Source organism: Bos taurus, chromosome 15, assembly GCF_002263795.3.
Source record: "Bos taurus isolate L1 Dominette 01449 registration number 42190680 breed Hereford chromosome 15, ARS-UCD2.0, whole genome shotgun sequence".
In the NCBI taxonomy this organism is placed as follows: Eukaryota; Metazoa; Chordata; class Mammalia; order Artiodactyla; family Bovidae; genus Bos; species Bos taurus.
The window spans coordinates 72537451-72562264 of record NC_037342.1 but is presented as its reverse complement, the minus strand read 5'-3'; positions in this window follow the sequence as shown (position 1 = coordinate 72562264).

Sequence of the window (24814 nt, the reverse complement as noted above, 5' to 3'; positions counted from 1 at the left end):
AATCCAGATACTGAACCCACGTCTCTTACATCTCCTGCACTGGCAAGCATGTTCTTTACCACTAGTGCCACCTGGGAAGCTGTTTTACTGGGTTATGATTGCTATATTCCCATTTACAACTCGGGGCACTAATGACATCCCCTGAATTCCAGTCATAGTCTTCCAGGCCCTCATTAAACAGCAGTGACTTGATTTTCCATAATAAAGTTTGCTTATCTTTTGCAAGTGTAGTGAGTTTCTTTTCTCCTCTACTGACCTGAGAAGGCTGCAACAACCAAGAGGCGGTAGTAGCTTTTGGTTCACCAAACTCTTAATCTGTCTCTTGACAGAAGTGACTCTTACCTGGGTGAATGACTCTAATACAGCAGACACCACCATCGTGGGTGTATTAATGTTGTAGGGCTGTGTAACGAAGTACCGCACATTGAATGACTTGAAAACAACAGGGATTCACTCTCTCATAGTTCTAGAGGCTGTAAGTCTGAAATCAAGTTGTAGCTAGGGAAGGATCTTGAATGATCTAGGGAAGAATCTGTTTCACCCCTTTCTCTTAGCTTTTTGTGTCACTGACAAGGCAAGTATTTCTTGACTTGCAGCTGTATAACTCCAGCCTTTTCCTTCTCGTCACATGGCATTGTCCTCTTTTGTGAGTGTCTTCCGCTCCTAAAAAGACACTAGTTATTTGGGTTGGAGGCCAACCCAATGACCTCATCTTAACTCGATTACATCTGTAAAGACTCTACTTAAATCTTATTACAGTTACAGATCCATATCTTTTTAGTGGACACAATTCAACCAATAACAGTGAGTAAGGGAGGCAAAATATTTCCAGGTTGGTTACTGGGAATGAAATAGCCCATACTGCTTCTACCTCTTAATAGTTCTTGGTTCAAAGTACCTGCCATATCCTTGTGTGCCGGTCTATTCCCTGTAGGAAGGAGCTGGCCAGATCCACCTCCATGTTCTGCTTACTGGGAGAGTCTTCCTCACCAGAGCTGCCAAGTGGTGGTATAGACTGAATGCAGTCCATTTTGCTCACATCAGTATTTTGAGCTGGTCTATCCATGAAACAAGCCTGATTTTCTTTCTCTTATGTCACCTGGTGCTGGGGGACTCTATAATATGAACTGGGTCCCCCAAGACCTGCTGACAAATCCTTAATATGAACTGAGGGTAAGGTCTTGCCGTAGATAGTATAGGTATGTGTCATTTGAATGTAGAGTATCTGGTATGTATTTTACCCTCTGCTGCTGCTGCTGCTAAGTCGCTTCAGTCGTGTCTGACTCTGTGCGACCCCTGGACCTGCTCAATTCTAGTACCATATTTTCTATTATCATATGATGGATTAGTTCTGCCTCCTTTTAACTTAATGAACTGAGGAGTCTGACAATTCCCAGTACATGGTAGGTAACTACATTTTCATAGCTATTTTATTTCCCATGGTGTAGCATTTGAATAAACTGTGGAAAATTCTGAAAGAGATGGGAATACCAGACCACCTGACCTGCCTCTTGAGAAATCTGTATGCAGGTCAGGAAGCAACAGTTAGAACTGGACATGGAACAACAGACTGGTTTCAAATAGAAAAAAGAGCACATCAAGGCTGTATATTGTCACCCTGCTTATTTAACTTATTTAACTAGTACATCATGAGAAACGCTGGGCTAGAAGAAGCACAAGCTGGAATCAAGATTGCCGGGAGAAATATCAATAACCTCAGATATGCAGATAACACCACCCTTGTGGCAGAAAATGAAGAGAAACTAAAAAGCCTCTTGATGAAAGTGAAAGAGGAGAGTGAAAAAGTTGGCTTAAAGCTCAACATTCAGAAAACGAAGATCATGGCATCTGGTCCCATCACTTCATGGGAAATAGATGGGGAAACAGTGGAAACAGTGTCAGACTTTATTTTTCTGGGCTCCAAAATCACTGCAGATGGTGACTGCAGCCATGAAATTACAAGACGCTTACTCCTTGGAAGGAAAGTTATGACCAACCTAGATAACATATTCAAAAGTAGAGACATTACTTTGCCAGCAAAGGTCCATCTAGTCAAGGCTTTGGTTTTTTCAATGGTCATGTATGGATATGAGAGTTGGACTGTGAAGAAGGCTGAATGCTGAAGAATTGATGCTTTTGAACTGTGGTGTTGGAGAAGACTCTTGAGGGTCCCTTGGACTGCAAGGAGATCCAACCAGTCCATTCTGAAGGAAATCAGCCCTGGGATTTCTTTGGAGGGAATGATGCTGAAGCTGAAACTCCAGTACTTTGGCCACCTCATGCGAAGAGTTGACTCATTGGAAAAGACTCTGATGCTGGGAGGGATTGGGGGCAGGAGGAGAAGGGGACGACAGAGGATGAGATGGCTAGATGGCATCACTGACTCGATGGATGTGAGTTTGAGTGAACTCCAGGAGTTGGTGATGCACAGGGAGGCCTGGCGTGCTGCAATTCATGGGGTGGCAAAGAGTTGGACATGACTGAGTGACTGAACTGAACTGAACTGAACTGAAGGCCCAGTAGTGTTTCAGAAACAAGTTTTCAGATAATGAGTAACACTTGCTGAAGAAGGCATGGCTTTGCTCCAGAACACTAAGGAACTTCACTGTAATTTTCCTGTTCTACTTGCTAGAGACTCCACGTGCCATCCTGAACTGCCACAGTCTCTGTAGCATCAGTGGGTCTGTCATGACATGAGCTGAAGGGCAAGTCGTACTCTAAGCTATATCTAATGCAAAATCTTCTTTTGTTTTAGAAATACTCTCTGCTTCCAAAATCCAAAGTGGCTCACCAAGCACTATGCATTTCTCTTCCTGCTGAAGATACAAAGTACAGTAATTCTTGTATGACTTTAGAAACAATGTTCCAGGTTATCTTAGACACTTTTGTTCCTAAAACTTCACAGAAGTGTCAGTCCCTCACATCTCTGTAAGATTTATATTCTATGGTCTTACACGCATGTGACTTGATAGGGCATTCAAAATATTTGCCCTTTGTTCTTCCCTGGGTTCAAATAATGTGATGTTTCAAGTTGATTTCTCAAGGAAGGAGATCGAAAACCTGAAGCTGGGAGGCAGGAGGTTTATCAGGGAGTGTTCTTATGAGCAGCACTGTAGAAAGTAGATGAAGAAGGATAATTGGTCAGAAGGTAATGAACTATGATGCAGTTTCAGTGGAGACACTGACGCTGAAATAAACCTTTTCCTTAAGAATTTTCCCCAGGTACAGAGAGTGAGTCTGGTCTTCATACCCCAATATTGATCTGGAGACAGATCATTCCAAGAAGAGGGCACAAACCAGGCTAAGGTGGCTCTTTCCAGCAGGGGCAGTCCCAGGGGAACTAAGAACTGAGGTCTGTACAGGAACTGGAAGTTCTTCACTCCTGCATGAATGGAGATGTGCACCATTTTTTACATTATCCTCCTCCTATTAATACAGAGAATGCAGGGTGGCATTCTTCAGACTACTAAGGAAAGCTTAGTCCCTTTGGACATTACCGTGAGTGGAAGCTGGAACGTTAACATAAGTGGATTTATGCCAAGTGGATGAAAGATGCTTTTGATTCTCTTTCCAGTTGGAGACTGAAAAGGACACATTTGTCAGATGCATGACCCCATACCTACTGCCAAGCCTATGTTGATCTGTTCTTTTAAAGATACATCCAGCAGAGTAGACATGATTGGTACTATCATTCATTGTGCTTAAATGATGATAGCCTCAATCTGCCATGATTCATTTGGCTCTTGCAGAGGCCATCTCAGTGAATCACACGGGGATGTGTTGGCTACCCCAGTCCCTGTTCAAATGTTTTAAGATAGCACTGATCTCTGCAAGTCCACCTGGGGTGCCTACTGCTTCTGATATGTTCACTTGGCCAGTGGGACAATTTCAGTGGCTTTCATTTGGCTTTTCTCACCAGTCTATGTATTTAGACCAAAATACAGGACACCTCTATGGTCCCGTTGTGATATGGACCTGATCCAGGGTTTTGTTTGTTACCTGGAATCTACACACCCTGGTTCTAACAGGGATTCATGGTAGTAGTTCAGATCTCATGATCAACATCATGACAAAAATGTTTCCTTTACCCCAATATACATTTACACTGAAGAATGACTGCAGGGCCCTTTGAGAAAGGTTTGAGAGGATATTTAAAATGCATGCTTCTATCACTGTAAGATCCTCCCTCAGGAAAATCCAGTCTCTCCTTCAATAGGTGGGTTTCAGAATGGCACAAATTTGGAAACCAGGTGAGAGGTCATGATTTCCCACTGCTGTGATGGAATTCACCAGATTTGATATGTCGAGAAGTTCTTTGTTGGCTGTCCTTCTATTTCATCTCTAGGAATACCTTGGATTATTAGCTACTGCAACAATTCCAGGAGTGTCAAGGCCTTCCTGTTTCCAGTCCAGCCTTATTGACTATGACAGTAATCCATCTACCCTGCCTGAATGTGGGGTGTCACCATCCTGCCTCTGCTCTCCTAGAGTCCTACTAACCCACTGATACTTGGTGAACCCAGATCTATAGCAGCATCTTCTATTATTAATCTCGTCTACAGAGGACAATTGGGCTTTCCAGGTACTAGTGGTTAAGAACCTGCCTGCCAATGCAGGAAATGTGAGAGACTAGGGTTAGATCCCTGGGTCAGGAAGATCCTCTGGAGGAAGGCTTGGCAACCAACTCCACTATTCTTGCCTGGAGAATCCCATGGACATAGGAGTCTGTCAGGCTGCAGTCCGTAGGATTACACAGAGTCAGACATGACTGAAGCAACTTAGCCTGTATGCACGCATAGAGGACAATCACTACTATATTTCTCAGTGAAGTCATTGCCTCTCTCCTTACTAGTGTATTTTTATTGCTTTAAGAAATGGAGTTATCTCTGAGCCTCCCAGGAAGTAATCTGCTGGGTGGGTTATCTGATTTCATATAATAAATCTATTCCAATGCTCACCTCTTTGTTTTTTTTTCTGAATTTTATATCAAGGGATTTCTGGTACTTAAACCTCATTTCCTTTAGACCACTACTTTTTAAACTATGGGAGCCATACACCATTTTAATATTTGAATCTGATCCTAATATTCTTGCCAAGATATTAAATTTTGGTCAGAGGCAAGAACTCCCATATCAATAAACTCCTCCATCCTGCCTCAAATTTCACACTTCTTGGTACAGCATCTTGAAGATCCACTCCCATTTTTGTCTCAGTAGGCATTCTGGTCCACATTAACAAAATCCTGTAGTTCCTGGGTAAATAAGAAAGTCTCTACCAAAGTAAGACTGCACTTACTCTGTGTTACGCGTAGACTGATTCTAGTTGTTAGTCTAGAGGCAATGAGGGGAAGCAGAAGTAGATATTGAAGAAGTCAAGCATCATTTTGTGAGACATGCACCTCATCTGAGGCTATTACATGTCCCCGATAAGGCTTTTCACTTCAAGATAAGAGAGCCTCTGGTTTATGAAGTCTTTATAGCTCTATTAGCCTTATGATCAAATGCTTGACCTGACACTCCAGCTACAGGGAAGGGGATTCTCTTTAAATTTTGACATGAATGCCTCCTGTTTTTCACAAAATACTTGAAGTGAATAGCAGATTAACTTACACTTCTTCAAAGCTGCTAGAATGATTAACAAAAGCCAGTTTTCCCAATATCATTCAAAAACTGCAGCTGTTGCCTAAGCCTATACAGTCCTTTCTGCATCCCACTCTTTGGGACCCTATGGACTGTAGACTACCCATCTCCTCTGTCCATGGGATTCTCCCGGCAAGAATACTGGAGTGGGTTGCCTTGCCCTCCTCCAGGGGATCTTTCCCATGCAGGAATCAAACCCTTGTCTCTCAGTTCTCCGGCATTGGTAGGTGGGTTCTTTACCTCTAGCACCACCTGGGAAGCCCTATATTTCCTTCTGCTAGGTCACTTCAGTCGTGTCCAACTCTGTGCGACCCCATAGACAGCAGCCCACCAGGCTCCCCCGTCCCTGGGATTCTCCAGGCAAGAACACTGGAGTGGGTTGCCATTTCCTTCTCCAATGCATGAAAGTGAAAAGTGAAAGGGAAGTTGCTCAGTAGTGTCCAACTCCTAGTGACCCCATGGACTGCAGCCTACCAGGCTCCTCTGTCCATGGGATTTGCCAGGCAAGAGTAATGGAGTGGGTTGCCATTGCCTTCTCCATGTTTCCTTCTGCTTGTATCTAATTCTTAATAAAGCAAAAGTGAGAGTTTTAGTAATTATGAAATCAGAGTCTTCCAGATGTCACCACCCTCTTAGCACCATAACTGGGCGCCACTGACAGTGAGTGCTGCAATCCCAGGATCCCATTTGAAGTATTTTATTTTCAATACAAGAGTCAAAGTTTGAGCTCCCCTAAGAGCAAATCCCTAAGTAAAGAGATAGGCATGTGGAGTTTATTTCTGAGATGATCCTATGAAGCATACATGTGAGAGTGAGGAAAGCGGATGAGAGAAAGGACTCAGGCCAATGAAATCTGTATTAGTATTCAGGCACATTAGCTAGCTACTGCTATATGACAGATTACCCCAATATTAAGTGACTTAAAACAATAATAAATATTTATCATGTCCTATAGGTTATGTTAATCAGAAATTTGAGGGTGGCTTAGATGGCTGGTTCTGCCTCAGAGGCTCATACAGGTTTCAATCAAGGTGTTGATCAGAGATGCAGTCACTGAAGGATCTGCTTCTAAGATGGCTTACTCACATGGCTAGTATGTTAATGCAAGCTGTTGGGAGTGAAGCTCAGTTCCTCATAACCTATGGGGCTTCACAGGTGGCACTGGTGGTAGAGATCCATCTGCCAATGCAGGAGACATAGGCGATATGGGTTTGATCCATGGGTGAGGAACCCATGGAGTGGAGGAACCCACTCCAGTATTCTTGCCTAGAGAGTCCACATGGACAGAGGAGCCTGGCTGGCTTCAGTCCAAAGGATTGCATAGACTAGGACACAACTGAAGCAATTTAGCACACACACGTACATAATCTATACCTTTCCATAAGGCAGCTTGAGAACTTTCAATACATGGCAGCCCTGTTCCCCCATACAGTGATCTAAGACAGGACAAAGCTGAACCCACAATATTTTTCATGACTTATCCTCAAAAGTCACACAGTATCACTTCATTGAGATCATGCTGATTGCATGGATCAGCCCCAGTCAATATGGGGAGGGAATATAGAGAGCAGGTTTATCAGAGCACAGAGATCACTGGGGGCCACTTTAGACATTGGTCACCGTGGTTGGTTTATGCCTACAGGAAACGGTGTCTAAATTCTGCTGGAGAATTCTGAGATGCACTATAATTCAGAATCATCCTGCAGGATCGCTGGAATGCTGGGATATTAACCTACAATCTCCAGTTTCTTATTGGTTAGTTGCCCCTGGGGCTTTCATTTGGTCACATTTCTGAATAGCACTTAGGCATAGCAGAAAGACCTCAGAGGTGGAAGCAGAGACATATATGTTATTGAGTCAGACAGTGATCAGCATACAGACAACTGTTTGCCCCAGCATCAGGCACATGTAGCAGTGAGCTGAGGGTATCTGAGATAGGTGGCGATTGCTTGCGAGAGAATAAATGTGAAATACCTGGAACTCAAGAAAAAATACATGATTATTTTTTGTTATTACTATTATTACTTTATTTTATTAGTAAAATTGATTCTCATTTGTGCTAGTTACATTCTATAAAGTTGCCATGAACACTGAGTTAGCAAATACTGAACCGTTCCTCCTAGGGGAAATGCAGGTTTAGAATCCTGCCAGCCTTAGCTTACAATATTTTTGTCAACCAGTCAATACATAACCTTGTTTTATGAGTGTCTCTGTTGAAAGACGCCTTGTTAAGTATTATATTGAGACATTAGCATTGGATGAAGCCTAGATGAAGCTTATTTAACACATAGTTTCTGCATAAGGCATATCACAGCCTTCTTGTACTTGGAACTCTAGACAATACGTAAGCACTACATTTGGAGGCCATTTTAAATAGAGAAATCACCAAGAAAAAGCACAAAAATATGATAAATGTGGACCCAGTAGACCACAGAAAGGACACTTGCTTTTAGTACGAGAGCTGAAACAAGAGGGTATATTATCATCCCCTTGCTGGACCTCAACTGGGACTCTGTATGCTGGGCTCCACTGTGCCTTTCCACCCCTTTGTGCATGTCCTTGAATGACTGCAAAAGCACCATGAATATGGCTTTGGAGGTTATTAGTAAATTTTAGCAAGCAGGTGAATTTGCAAATATGAAAACTGAGACTAATGAAAAACAGCCATATTATTAGATATTTTACCATGTTGAATATATTTCGAAGGCCCTGACTATAAAAATGAATAACAACTAATTTATGAATTGCTTACTCTAAGCTAGAATCTGGTCTAATTCCTTTAGCTGTAATTTATTCTTAAAACACCTTTATGGTTGTAGGTACTTCATTTTCAGATGTAGTAACTGAGGAAGAGGTTAGTTCAACAATTTGGACTGTCCACACAGACTGTAAGTGGAAATATGTACAATTTTTCAAGCATCACATTGGTGTTGTGAATGCTATAATAGTGACCCTGTGCTGGAACTCATAGGCCACAGCTCAACGGTTCCCTTCTAAGAAGTGCTGTGCATAATGAAACTATCTTGCCCAAAGTTATATATTCTCTTATTGCATCCCATGGCTGCTCAAAGTGGGGACTACAAAGGGCTGGCTCCCTTACCTCCATTGAGGACTCTTCTTAGGACTCTAGAGCCTCCCATGGGCTCAGCGAAGCCTCTGTGACAACCACTCCTGAATTCAACTTCTCCCTCAGCCCAGTTCTTCCCTCACTCCCTTGTAGGTGTTGCTCCTGAAAACACCCCCTAAGAAATGATTTGCACACAGTGATCTCCATATCAGGGTCTGTTTTCTGGAAAACCAATCTATGAGAGTTCAAATGGAAACCACTGTTCGTTTCTATTTACAGCACTAATGGGCAGGGTGCGTGCGTGCTAAGTCACTTCAGTCATGGCTGACTTTTTGTGACCCTATGGACTGTAGCCCTCCAGGCTCCTCTGTCCATGGGATTCTCCAGGCAAGAATACTGGAGTGGGTTGCTGTGCTCTCTTGCAGGGGGTCTTCCAACCTAGGGATCAAACCCATGTCTCTTACGTCTCCTGCATGACAAGTGGGTTCTTTACCACTAGCACCCCCTGGGAAGCCACACTAATGGGTAGATTATTTGCTAATTTATGAAAATAATGTTTACAGCGACCCTGGAAGTAAACATATCCTTTTTAGCCCAAACATATTCAAATGGTTTTATAAATCTGTAGAGCATAAGCAATGCTCTCAGGATGCTTCGGACATCCCAGCCACTTTGTTGCTGGGACTTGGTCGTATGTACCAGGTCTCCCAGGCCCAGAACATTATCAACGCCCAAGTCACACATTCAAAGCTTGACCAATGGAAGGCAACATTGTTTAGCTGTTCAGTCTCTTGAGTGATCGGTGCCAAGTCATTTCTATATTTTCTTTATCTTTCCAAGAGGCAGTCAGTGTTTGCAGTTTAACCTGTTTCTGGTTATTCAGCAAATCTGTATCCTTAGTTCAAGAACTTGCATACCTTTTCTTGGTAGAGATTTCTTCAGTGGACTTCTCCAAACAGCTTTGGCAATGCAAAAACAAACTCAACATCCCAAGGAAAAATTTCTTTGAATGAAAAATTTTCCCCCATTCTGCTACTGATCAGAAGTAACCCACCTCACAAACCATTTGGTCAAGGGCTGGAAAATTACCTAGATGATTATACTCAAAAAAAAAAAAAGGAAAGAAAATTGCTATCCCAGAGATGTCCACAAATACTAGAGTCCTCACTTGTATACCTGCTAGCAGGATAATATCCAAGAATCTATACTATTTTAAGAATAATATCCAAGAATCTAATCTATTCTGAAGAATCTGTTCTTCACGTGGAGGGCTGATATGTGGATGGTTTCCGATCTTCTCCTCAGCTCCCCTCCTTAAAGCTTAGACTTATCTATTAGAATATAACTGATGAAGACTACCTTATTTATCCCCACTGAAGAATGAGGGTTATTCTTGTTTTGAAGCTTCAAAATGTGGACTGCTGCAGCTAGAAGATTCCTCCTTTCTACCTCCTTCCCTTTTGGGCCATTACAGAGCAGTTGCTCTCTTTAGCAAATCTTTCCATTTCAGACACCCTAATGTACCTTTATTAGTTTAAGCAAGTGCTGTTTTTATTATTCCAAGTTTTATGACACAACGCAGGTATTTCTCTTTAATAATCTAGCCCCGTAAGTAGCTACTGCTGTAAGGAAGGTCTCTGTTCAGTACAGGTAGCTATCTTTGGAGAGACTCTTCCTGAGCTGTATGAGAAATTTCTAACTTGAATCTCTACTTCATTTTACTACTTCTCTTAACCTTTTGTGCTTCATTGTTCTGGGATAATATCCAGACCCACTGAAAGGAAAACAAATCAGGACAAATTATATTTTCATGCCACCCATGTGCTTGCCAAACATTGTAGGAAATAATAATTGCAAAACCAATGGGGAAATTGCTAGTATATTCATATTAATTTTTAAGAAGAGCATAAAACTTGGATAAAATATGTCTCTTTAGGATATCAAGCAACAAATGAACTAAGTGGGCCAAGAATAAGAAACCATTGATGGGTTTGAAGTTTTATTTATTTGTTTTCTATTTGTATGTGTGTGTGTTCTCACTTTTTGGATTTTATATTTAACCCTGCAGCAGTTGATTAAACCCTGTACTCAGCCCATGATGGTTTTTATTGAAACATACAAAGATGCTGAGTTAAGAGTCTTAGAATCTTAGATGTGAATGAGATTTTATAAATTCACCTTTGCATTTTAAAAGGGTACAAAACTGAGTTTCAGAGAATTTATTCAACATACAAAATGTCGCACAGTGACAAAGCTAGGACTGAAAACATGTTTTTAATTTCCAATCAAGAATTTATCCTGTTACTTCACCATTTTGGTTGATGTAGAATCCCATCCCTTCCATTATATGACCTCTCTGAAACTCACACTGGAAAGATAATTCTAGCAGAAGATATTCTAACTTAACTGTGAGTTATCTCAAACTCAAGTTCCTGAAATATGGTACTGGTCTCACTCAGGGTTTTCGCAGAAGGCTTGTCTGAGATAGTGAAAATTATTTTTGCATGATTATGTCTATACTTATCTTCCTGATGTGTACAGTATATTAATTAACTCCAAGCGTAGTGGGATCTGTATTAAAGTGGTAACACAGAATACCTTCTCTCTCTTTATTCTTCAAGGAGGATAATCTTGAGCTATCTGTCATCCACTACTTAAAAATTAAACTGAGGGACATAGTATAGGGGGCTAAATAATGCATAATGTGTATATTCTCCATCCATTTCTCCTTAGTTCATCCCTGCATAAAGTAGCTGAATATCTGGGACACCGTGTTTTCCTCTTTATCTCGACATTCTGAAATTAATTAATATATTTTATTTAGCAGTATTTACTGAGTACTCTCTATAGTGCTGTCCTGTACTAGGTGTTGTAAATATACATCAGAGAGTTAAGCGTGGTCCCTATAATTGTCAAGCTTTTAGGGAGAGAGTGAGATTCCACTGAAGTAATGGCATAAATAAATTTGTATCATATACATAAATATGAATCATGATTTATGAAATCACAAATCTTATGAAGGAAATGAACAATGCACAATGTTAGTGAGCTGCCCAGGTGGCAGCAGTGGTAAAGAACCTGCCTGCCAATGCAGGTGCGATGTAAGAACTGCGGGTTGGGTCCCTGGATGGATGCATAGCAGTCCACTCCAGTATTCTTGCCTGGAGAATCCCATGGACACAGGAGCCTGGTAGTCTACAGTCCACAGGGTCACAAAGAGTCGGACATGACCAAAGTGACTTAGCACCCACACACGTACAATGTTAGCATGAAAAAGGGGAGACTCTCCTGGGAAAATAGCTTTTGCTTTGAGAACTAAAGTGGTAAGAAGGAATTGATGAAAAATGTTATGAGAGCTGATATTCAAAAATAGAGCCACATGTGTAAAGCCATGTGGTGAGAAAGCACGCTTTGTTTGAAGATTAAAAAGGTCAATGTCACTAAAGCTTTGAAAGCTGAGGTTGTCATGGTATGAAATGAGACTAAAGCAGTATTTAAGGCCCAGGCCATGCTGAGCCATATGAACTATTTTAATTGTACCCTAATCCACTCCAGTGTTCTTGCCTGGAGAATCCCAGGGACAGGGGAGCCTGGTGGGCTGCTGTCTGTGGGGTCACACAGAGTCAGACATGACTGAAGTGACTTAGCAGCAGCAGCAGCAGCAAGAGCAAATATTGCTGGGCAAAATATCAATAACCTCAGATATGCAGATGACACCACCCTTATGGCAGAAAGTCAAGAGGAACTAAAAAGCCTCTTGATAAAAGTGAAAGAGGAGAGTAAAAAAGCTGACTTAAAACTCAACACTCAAAAAACTAAGACCATGGCATCTGGTCCCATCACTTCATGGCATATAAATAGGGAAACAATAAAACAGAGAAAGACTTTATTTTCCTGGGCTCCAGAATCACGGCAGATGGTAATTGCAGCCATGAAATTAAAAGATGCTTGGTCCTTGGAAGAAAATTTATGACCAACCTATACAACATATTAAAAAGCAGAGACATTACTTTGCCAACAAAGGTCCATTTAGTCAAAGCTATGATTTTTCCAGTAGTCATATATGGATGTGAAAGTTGGACCATAAAGAAGGCTGAGCGCTGAAGAATTGATGCTTTTGAACTGTGGTGTTGGAGAAGACTCTTGAGAGTCCCTTGGACTGTAAGGAGATCAAACCAGTCAATCCTAAAGGAAATCAGTCCTGGCTGTTCATTGGAAGGACTGATGCTGAAGCTTCAATACTTTGGCCACCTGATGCAAAGAACTGACTCATTGTAAAAGGCCCTATTGCTGGGAAAGACAGAAAACAGGAGGAGAAGGGAAGGATAGAGGATGAGATGGTTAGATGACATCAATGACTCGATGGGCATAAGTCTGAGCAAGCTCTGGGAGGTGATGTAGGACAGGGAAGCCTGATGTGCTACAGTCCATGGTGTTGCAAAGAGTCGGGACACAGACTGAGTGACTGAACAACACCCAAGAGCAAAGAGCAAAAATAATTCATTGAAGGATTTTACACAGCTGTGATACATCACCAGATTTGTACTTAGGAACTACCACTCTGATTGCAGGCCAGATAATTGACTAAACAGGATTAAGTGGGAATTTAAAAACTGAAAGAGGAAAGGGAGTGTTAAGATGGTCCAGAAAGATGTGAGGGTCTTTGGTCCAGGGTGCTGGTGGTAATGGAAATAGAAGTGGATGTATTCAAGGTGTATTTAGGAGATGTGGTGTTTATTTGTTAACGAAGGTGGAAAAAGAGAGGGTTTGGCCAAAGATGACTCCCAGGCACTTGACATTCTGAAAAGGATTAACAGTGGTATCATTCACTGGGGGGTGGGGGGGGGGGAGGGGGGGATATAAAAAGAGCTTAGAGTGTTGAATAGCCAGTGTTTAGAGCTTTGGATGTGTTCAGTTCAAGCTGATCATCGTATGTTAGGAGAGTGGTTGAAGATGATGTGTACTGAAGCTCAGGAGGGAATTAGCAGTCATCCACAGATGGAGATGGAATATCTGGGTATAAATGAGAATTTTTAATGTTTTCACTGTATTTTCAGATGAGCAAACTTAAGTGGAATCACATGCTATTGAGAAAAGTTCAGCATTGGAGTGAGACAGATAATGGAGGAGAACAACACATTGATTTCCTCTGAGATCAGATAAGAAGACTAAAGTATAAGTGAGCTAGATACAGGATAATATGTACTTCTTCAGTTATAACGAGAGAGGTGAGGAACTCAGGGAAGGAAGAAAGTAGTCTTCCAGGGCTGATAGAGAGATGACAGAGGATTCCTGTGTAATGGCTTACATTTCTCTTTGTTTAAACAAGGAGAGTGGGGTGAGCAGCTGGATAGTCAGAGTTCTGTGGGGAGCACAAAAGTTAAAAATGATTGTTGTAGAAAGTGGACAAGATTTGTGAACCAGTGAGGTCTGATTTAAGGCAAGCATTAAGGCCCCTTAATTTGAAGATCATAAAACTCATAGCATCACTTTGTTCTTTCATATGATTTTCTCAAGCTGTATCCAGTTGCTTGGATGACAGTAGAAGGAAAGAGAATATCTGATTTCGTTCAAGGTTGGTATCTTTCAAAATGGGTTTAATGAATAATAGAGAGGAATTGTTTGGCAAGAATATTTTTGAAATTGTGAATCAAAGAAACTAAACTAGATAATGAAAGAATTAGTGAAAGGGAGGGTTATTGGATTGGGCAAAAAGAGAGGGAATTAGTCTATGAAGGGGTCAGTTGTCTAAGACAGTTGGAGTAATAGGGATTGGTGAGCACAAAGTGGATTAAAAGGGTTCATAGTGGATTATGAATGAACTTTTGTGGTAAGAAAGATGATGTTGTTTGGACCACAAATTTGAGTTGGGTGTGGGCATAGAGAGAAGGGGGATTAGTCTCTTGGGAATGGAGTTGCTTCAGGTGATGATAAATTCTAGGCTGTGAATCTAAGTAGGTGGTTAAGGCAGCATGTTGGAGAGGATCATCAGAGTTGAGGAAATCAAGAAAGTTGAGGACTGTAGTCTGAATGAATTAACCATGTGAATGACAATAAGGGTAGAAAAGAAGATTTTTCAAAAATACCAAAGTTTTTGAGGCAGGAGAGATAAGAATAGAAGTACTGATGGTTCTTCTATCATCACATCTAAGAGAGTGATGGTTCTGGGAGAGAGGAAAACAATGGAGACAAATCACGACAGCTCTCAAGGAGCAGCGTTTTGTTAGAGAGTGGGGAAGAGTTTCAGAGTCTAACCAGTCCCATTTCTCCTTCTTGGTCACATCAGAAGACAGCAGTTATCAGCCTCCCTTGTGGTTATTTAGGGGCCATGCATCTGCGTTCTGGCCATAGGTATGAAAAAGAAGCGATGTTGTCAATCACATCTTGTTGTCAACAAGATGATGAAATAACCAGCGCATCTGCCTTTTGATGTCTTCCCTCCATCTGCCTCTGCTGGATATTTTCAGAATTAACTTAAAACAGTAAGCTCTAAGGACCAAAAAATGGAAATAGACCGATTTTTGAGTCACTTCTCTGAAGAAAAATGTTCAAACTGCTTTTATGAGGCAGGGCAGTGATGTGATTTAGAACAAAAGTTTTCCAAAGGGAGGAGTCCAAGGTCTGCAGAGACCAACAGAACCGAGATGTCTCCCAGATAACTAGAATCGTAAACCCCGGCAGGAGGCTTCCACTGTGTCTGCCAGCATGCTGCAGAATTATTTGGACCAGTGAGAGTTTTATTCTTCACTTTTCTAAATGGAAATATTTATGGTGATATCCTGTCCCTGTTTCATCACTATATGTGGTGTGTGCATTTGTGAGGGTGGGAAGAAGAAAACATCATTTTAGTCCAAAGTTTCTTGGATCAGGATAAACTATATCCAAAGACGAGGGAGAAGGCAGGGGCTCATCCTTTATTTCAGAAATTTAGTCAGAAGGAATGCTTGCATGGAGACTGGGGTTGTTTTGCTATGAGTGAGAATTTTGTGTGTATATAGGCAGGTATTTATTGACCAGAAGTCTGAACTCCTGCAGAAATTGGTTGAATCTCATCAATTGTATGACATTTTCCTAGGAGTAGAGAAGACTAGACTTCTCTACTAGTCTAATTCCAAAGGAATTACGTAGGAGTCATATGGACTGAGGAGTTTGGTGGGCTATAGTCCATGGGGTCACAAAGAGTCAGACATGACGGAGCAACTAACACTTTCACCTTCATATGATTAGTTATGCTCAAGTAAATGTGAGCAGAAATGATGTAAGCTATTTCTAGGCTTGAATTCTCAAACCAATTGAAAACTTCTTGGCCCATTATCTCTCTTTCAAATTTTGTGGCTAGGAAAAGAATTTTGAGATAACAGAGACATGTGATAGAAGATAACAGGGTCTAGGAGTGACCACTTAGAGGAAGGCTGCCAGGAAATCTTAACTTGCACAGCTGAAGATGGCATGAGTGAGAATTAGCTTTTATTATATTAAGTCACTGAATTTGTATACTTATTCACTGGCTGATAGGTTTGATCTTGAGCAGAAGTGAATTGGTAGTGTAAGAAATTTCCACAAGTCTATGCTAAGTCACTTCAGTCGTGTTCGACTCTATGTAACCCCATAGACGGCAGCCCACCAGGCTCCCTTGTCCCTGGGATTCTCCAGGCAAGAACACTAGAGTGGGTTGCCATTTCCTTCTCCAATGCATGAAAGTGAAAAGTGAAAGTGAAGTCGCTCAGTCATGTCCGACTCTTAGCGACCCCATGGACTGCAGCCTACCAGGCTCCTCCGTCCATGGGATTTTCCAGGCAAGAGTACTGGAGTGGGCTGCCATTGCCTTCTCCGCCACAAGTCTATGGCAGCGGCTTATTAATAGGAAAGCAAGCAGGGTGGACATGCTGTGGGAAGCTTGGAAAAAGGCAACACATGTTTTGTTGTGCAGCAAGACACTTTGAAAATTGTCCCTCCTGGTAACACTTTGGAGACAGATGATTTGCCTAACTAAGCTGGCATGTTTAATGGAAGAGGTTTTAAAAGAATCATATAATTACTGTGAATTGGCTGTTATTGGCTGCACTTGGCAAAGTGTTATAGGAAGGGCTTACATGATGACAAGTTATCTGACTTACTAGCAGAAATGAAAGGGAATATATGGAGTCCAAAAGATTCGGGCCATGTCGAGGCAGAAAAGCATCATCTCAGACTCCAGGTAGTAAGAAAAGGAATTTAAAAATTGGGGGAGTAATACAATCCAGTTCAACTTTTTATCTTACCAAAATGGTTCTGGTTGGAGATGAAATAGAGTGTATGGTCCATGTTCACATACATTTCAGGAGAGAATCAAGATAATAGTCATTAAATATAGAGAAAGTCACAGCTCAAGAATTACATCTAGAAAGAATTCTGGGTGTGGTTGTTGAACCATGGATTTATAGAAAAAGAGAAAATCCATGCCTAATAAGTTTTAAAAAATAAAAATATATATTGCCAGGAAAACCTCAAGACCAGATTAAAAAATCTCTGATGCTGGCTAACAGCGAAAACAACTCTCAGCTTCCCACAACTTCCCTAGCAACCCCTGATCAAGAGACAGTCTTCAGGGCTGCCTTGCCTCAAGGAGGTCACACTAGCTAATCCCTATTTACGACATGGCCATGTAAGGTGGCAGGATGGATTACACTTACTGAGAGAACATGAGGTCACAGAGAGCAAGGACCAAAAGGGATTCTTCCAAAGAATAGAACCAGTTTGTGGAATCTCAGCTGCCTCCCAGCAGAGGATAACTCCCAGTTCCTGGTCCCCCAGATTTCAACACACTGCCACGTGTCTCCGTTATCTCCCTATCCCTTTCTTTTGGAGTGAAAATATCTAATGCGGATATCTTTTCCATACTCCAACATTGTCCACTGAAGTGAGACATATATTTTATCTCTGTGAAAAAGAGCCACACATGTGGACTTGGTGTGTAGGATTGGGAATCACCTGGGGGACCTGATTTTGAGCCAGAAACAGTGACCGGATGGTAATTTGACCTACCTCGCTTAGGAGTAAAGAGTGTATTCTATGGATTGGAGAAAGGACAAAAATGGCTATTGGTTGACCAAAATACTGGGTTGCTGTAGATACCCACAGTCTTATTTCCTCTTTCTAGGAACCCTAGAAATCTGTTTCAAAACCACTATTTTCATTGGCTTGGTGCCACATTGACTGATTTATAGCTGATGAGATGTAAACAAAAATAACATGTCACTGTCTGGCTGAGGTGAATCTTGCATAGTGTGTATTCTTCTCAATATTTTCCCCTTCTTGTTGGCTGAATGATACCAGCATGACCTTACTGTCAAAAGATGATTGGAACAACCACGAAGGAGCAGTCTATTTGAGGAAAGTCAGTTGACCTTCTCTTCGGACTGTTTTTGGAGTGAGAAACTTCTGTGTCACACTTTGAAATTTCAGATGTCCTTGTTACTGTGGCTTATTTTAACCTATTTTGAACAATACGGGGGATTAGTACTCTGTGAATATCAAGGACCAGTACAAAACAAACAGACAAACAAAAAAACCTAACTTTGTCCTCAAACTTATAAGATATAAACTTGGAGAGAAGACAGAACCATCTTGGGAAGCTACATCTCTAGGAGAAAGTAATGTTTTCATTAAAACAAGGAAGTAAAGACAATGCTAAGGGAAAAGATGAAAGAAAAAAGTGAGTTTGTGTATTATAGAATAGAGTTTCAAGAAAGGAGAGTGAATCATTTGAAAATGTAAACAGAGGATATGGCTAGTTAAAACCAAGGAACTACAGAGCATCTTGATGACAGCAACTCCAAGGACTAGAGGGTCAGGGTGAGGGGTTAGCCTTTCATGACAGGGTCAAAAGCTCTGATCGCCCAGTTTTATTGTCAGTTCAATTAAACAAAGTGGCTAGGGGTATACTTGCTGGAGGAATTGTGTTACTCCATCCGGGGCAGATGGTTGCCAGCCCTTTTTTCACTCAGTGCCCCTGAAGCCCAGAGTGTTGAGTCCCTGGAGCAGTCATGCTTGGATGGCCATTGATGACAGCAAGAATGATCTTGATCCTTGTATTTTGGTTTCCTCCAAAGGTATTGGATTGCCTGCCCCTGCTCCTTCTCAGGAAGCTCTTCAAAGGTCAGTGTGTCACTGAGATGGTCGCTTGTTTCTTGAAGCATCTTCGGGCCAATGATCAATGTCTTAATGATGCCTTAGAGATTCCTGGTTGTGACACTTCTTTCCTAAAGGTACTGTTTTTGATATTCTGAAGCTGGAGAACAATTTTCAAAGGAGACATGACTTCTTTCAGGCTTATTTTGCTCTGAAGCTCTTAGATTTCATTTCCATCCAGCTTTATACATCTTCTCTTTCCCTAGGAAGTTTGAGAACGACATTGTTTAGCACATGGAACAGTGCACACCCTTAGGAAGGCCTGGTGTAGAAATGATACCTTAGTATCAGTAAAAAGTACTTTTCCTGAGAAACAGGATTGTTTTATTCTGCCTTAGATAATATGAATCATATCGTGTCTACCTATGGTGTTGGTAGCTAGAAAGCTTTCATGGGGACCTGTGATTCATCCCTTGTGTGAAAAGTATTTTGGGACTAAACCTACCTTGGGTTCTCTACCTTTTCTGTCTTTCTTTTTATTTTTTAAACTCTTATTTTCCCACTGTTTAGGTTTCTTAACTTTATTTTGTTTTAAATGAGGAGTGGATATATCAAGATGAATTTCATGGTGGCTTTTTATAGTTGCTGTGGTGATAGAAAGAATGAAAGAGATGAAAAGAAAGAAAGAACTTGTGTGTAAGAAGGAAAGAATACTTACTGTCAGCTCCTTTCCATGTTCTGTCAGACTCTGCTATTTTAGTGGGGCCCAGCTGAGTTCTAACTGCTTGTGTCTGTATCTAGGCTGAGGTCTTTTTCTGGAAATACCAAAGGCTGTGAGGCACATGTGTTTGAAAGGCTAGGCTAGAAGTGCCAGGGATTAGCCACCCCTATGAAAAAGAGATGGGTAATCCGTGACTCTCAGGTTAGTAGATAAATACCCCACTTCCCTCACCCCTTGGTTGAGATCATTATGAATTGTTTTGTGTCATTTCTCAATATGCCCACTGGATTGAGCGCTAGGCGCTTACCATGAGCTGTCTTTTCTTCCAAGTATCATTTCTCTGCTCTCCCGTCGCTGATGCCTTCCCTTCTCAAAGATGTCCTTGTGTTCAACTCCTTGTGTCAGGTCTAGGAGACTCAGCTAACAGAGAGAAAGATAAAGGGTGTGAGGAAGAGATGGAAGGAGGGACAGACAGACAGAGACAGAGAGGGAAGAGAGAAGGAGGGAGAAAGAAACAGAGAAACATCTGTATTCTATGAATGATATACGTTCCTTTTGCTACCTGGAGAATCCTCACTCATCTTAGGTAAAGTGTTTTTATAGCTATATGTATGCATTTTTCTCTGTTGATGAAGGAATAAACTAAACGAATTTGAATCACTTTATTAGTGATATATGACAGTGAAAAAATACACAAAAGGTTTCTCTAGTTTATTAATTGATATACAACTTTAAAACCTTATCTGATTCTGAAAGCTGATTTTATTGTTTTTATTTTACTCTCTTTTTCAGAACCTAAGTGTTGGGCCAGGTTTGGCCACTCATACTCATTCATGCTTAGCTCGGTCTTGGGTACAGATATAACTGAAACCATATTCCTTTGTTATTCGACAAATTCAAGATAATACAAAAGTTTTAATGACTTACATGACATATACTTTCAAGGCTAAGGAAAAAAAGTCATATTAATCCAGGTTTTTTAAGCATTTATTCTGAACAAAGTGTTGATACCTAAGGATACACAAATCCATAGTGTGTAGACAACTTAAAAATCTATTTTAAAATTAAAGACATACCACATGTATTTATTTAATTTTTTAAAAATAGCACTGAATTGGATACTGTGACAAACAGCAACAAAAAATGCATCAGACACACTGTATACCCAACAAAAATGTATTACATATGTGAAGAAGTGTAATACAAATGTATTACATACCTGAAGACTGACCCAGGCAAGCAGCACTTATTTATAATACCTCATAACTGGAAGCCAGCCCTTTTGCAGAAGAATGCATAAACACAGGGGGATACACTCACGCAGTGAAACATGACACAGTAATGAGACTCTGTAAACTATAAATACATGAAACACATGCTCATAAATGTAAACCAGAGTCAGAGAAGACAGATACAAAATAGTGTGTTCATTTGATCCCAGTTATATGAAGTTTTCAATAAGGCTCTGTTAACAAATCAAGACTGTAGATCTCCATGGGGGCAGGGGTAGTGACTGAAAGGGAGCATGAGGTGGCTTCTGGTATTTTGCTAATTTCTTTATTTTTCAATCCGGGCATTAATTATATTGATATGCCAGCTTTGTAAACGTTTATTTATCCAGGTGTAAATTTGTGACTTACGTACTTTTCTATATCTATAATGATATATATACACACACACACACATATATATATATAAAGATAAATCAGATGTTTTGCTTTGAGTTCACATCTCCCAGGAGAGATGTGGTATATAAACATATACCTTTAATTTTATGTTAAAAGTATTAAGAGCCATAAATGTTATACAAACCAAAGTTCTTAGAATTAAAGATGAATTAGAAATTTTCTTCCACCTTGGATGAATCTGAAATGCTTAATGGAAGTAATGAATACATTTTGAGATTGCCCTGGAAGGATAAGTGGGGATTGCCATGTAGGTGGATATCAGAAGGCTCTAGGTGGAGGAACAATAAGAAGAAATGTCCTGGCATGTTCTACAAACAAGTTTCCTGTGTGGTCTGGACAGTAGGAGCTATCAAATGTAAGCCAGATGAGAAGTTGGCACTGGCTGATGGAAGGCTTTCAATAGTAGACTGAGGAATTTTAGGACCTTTTGTTGAATGCCAGTGTTTCTGAGCATAGTCAGCATGACCAGAGCCATACCTAGAAAGAAAGTGAAATCACTAAGCAATACAAAAAGTTGGTATAAGGGAATTCTGGATGAGGGAGACCAGAAAGGACATCTGGAAATGATCCAGCTCACTGGACTTAACAGCTTGTTTAGGGCACACACACACTCACACACACACAGAAGTCGCTCAGTCATGTCCGACTCTTTGCGACCCCATGGATTGTAGCCCACCAGGCTCCGCGGTCCATGGGATTTTCCAGGCATGAATACTGGAGTGGGTTGCCGTTCCCTTCTCTGTTTAGGGCACAACATGGGCCCAAAATTGAACCTATACCCCACTTCAGTACTCTTGCCTGGAAAATCCCATGGACGGAGGAGCCTGGTAGGCTGCAGTCCATGGGGTCGCTAAGAGTCGGACACGACTGAGCGACTTCACTTTCCCTTTTCACTTTCATGCATTGGAGAAGGAAATGGCAACCCACTCCAGTGTTCTTGCCTGGAGAATCCCAGGGACGGGGGAGCCTGGTGGGCTGCCGTCTATGGGGTCACACAGAGTCGGACACGACTGAAGCGACCTAGCAGCAGCAGCAGCAGGGTTTGGAGAGAAGGAGACTGTGAGACTCCATTTGAGGCAGATTGAGTTTGAGTGGTCAGCAAGTTATTTAGAGGTTGGGCAACTACTTTGTAAACACAAGACTGGAGCTCATGAGCAAGGCTGAGATTTGAATTTGTGAGTCATCTATGTAAGTGCGATGCAGGTGATCGAGGACCAAAGTGAAAACAAACAAACAAACAAAAACAACCCTATGCTGCATCTTTGTAACTTCACGTCCGATGCTGTAAAGCATTAAAGTCAAATGGGCAGAAATGCAACTAACAATACACAACAATTGGCCTCCCTGTGGCTCAGCTGGTAAAGAATGTGCCTGCAATGTGGGAGACCAGGGTTCAATCCCTGGCTTGGGAAGATCCCCTGGAGAAGGGAAAGGCTTCTCCAGTATTCTGGCCTGGAGAATTCCGTAGTGTATAGTCCATGGGGTCACATAGAGTCGGACACGACTGAGTGACTTTCACTTCAACACTTCTAATACACAACAGCATCAACAACAGTGGCTCTGTGTAAGTTTCTTGAGGGTGAGGAATGTGTTTTGTTAACCATCATTATCTTCCATCCTTTCACATAACCATCAATATCTTCCGCCCGGCACATAGTAGGCATTTGATAAATGCATTTTTTAAGTTGATATGTTAATTTTATTTGCACAGTACTTTACCGTGTTCGTTTCCTTATCAGTACCCTTAACACCTCAAAACTTTATCATTTGTACCATGAAAGTGCTATGCAACAGTTATAGTTTTATACTTGTAAATAATATATTTTTTCATACATATTAAAAAGGAATCATATTTTCATCATGTACTTTCCTGTAGTTAATGAGCAGCCTCATTCCATTTATCCTGGCTCTTGTATGTCAGATACATTTCACAGTGGTCATCACAGGGAAACTCTGGGAGAGGAGGAGAAAGAGAGTTCATAGCTGGCTTCAGTTCACAGAGTATGTGTTTTGTCACACAGCAGACCAAGATCTGTTAAAAATTAGTGCAGTTTTGCTATGGAGTTGCAGCATGGTGTTACCGTGCTATAATTATATTAACTTTACAAGGATATTCTAAAGGGTCAGTGGAGTAGACTGTAAATGCAAAGAGGAGACCCTTGCGCACCGAGGGGAGGTGATTCAGATGTTGGTAAATCCCCTAGGGGAGGAACATAATGTTACCTGCAACCCAGGGACATAGTTTTAATTGAACCATAACTCTAGTGGTAAAAGTCCCCGACCCTCGTTGCATTTGAAATACACAAGGTATCCATCGTTAAACCTGTTCCTTGTCATCACCTGATGATAGACATGATTTCTGCACAAAAGTCTGTTGGTCTCTTAAATGCTAAACCTACAACATGAGTGTTAATAGAATGCATCTAATGACAAAAACACCCATAATAAGCACTGGTCATATTCTACTCCCTTAGAAACAGAGTAGCAACCTTGTGCCACTCAATTTTTTAAGCCATGAAATGGGTTTTAAATCCTTAGCCTTGCAGTCTCTTTGCACTACATGTCAACAAGAGTAAATATCACAGAACCCTATTCTAACTTCCACATTCATCCAGACAAACTAAAATGATAACAATGAAGACACTGTTTTGGTGTTATGGATTATTCTCATATTTCCTGGTCATCCCTTTTATATTCTTTTGACAATCAGTGGAGTTCTCTTTACTTCACTTCTGGCTTTCCATTTATTCTTCTCTTTATCCTAACCAATAAAGATAGATGGATATGTGACTAGGAGACACTTATAAATATATTCATTAAATATATGCATAAATATGAATATATGTGATATATAATACAGGTTATACATAAATATTTATAAATATTTGTTTATATTTTACATTAATATTTACAAACATTTTATTAATTTTAAAATATTGATTTATGTATTATAACATTAATAATATAATATTAATATCACAACATTTTATAAATTAATATTTATAATATTTGTTGATATTTATAAACAGATTATAAATAAATTTGTGTTCATAGTTTTTAATTTACAAAATAAGAACATGTAGAACATTATTATTAGGTCTATTTTATGTAACAAAATCAATTTCAAGATGAGGACAATTTATAATTTCCTTTATGATCCTGAATATTTATAGGACATATGTAATATTAACATTTAACAAGTGAAAATTTGAACTTACAGATGCTAAGTGACTTGCTAAAGGTCACACAATCAGTAATGAACAAATAGGTCTTGTATGAGTTAGAGTACTTTTGCAGAGAGTAAAATAAACCTACCTAAAGGGAAAAAGTAAGTTTGTTAGACTCAGAGGTGCCTACCAAAGTCAGAAAAGATGATGAACTGAACTCATACAGCAGCTTACAAAGTCTCTGTATCATCTCAAGAGCATTGCTGGAGCAAATGATTTCTCAACTGTTTTAAGTCTGCTTTGTTTGTCTCCCAATATTCAGATCCTATAGAGGAGAGCCTGGTCGGTCTTGTTTGGGAAATGCATGTGCTTTTTCTACAGAGGTGTGCCTGACACCTTGATGAAGTGCTCCCAGACTGTGT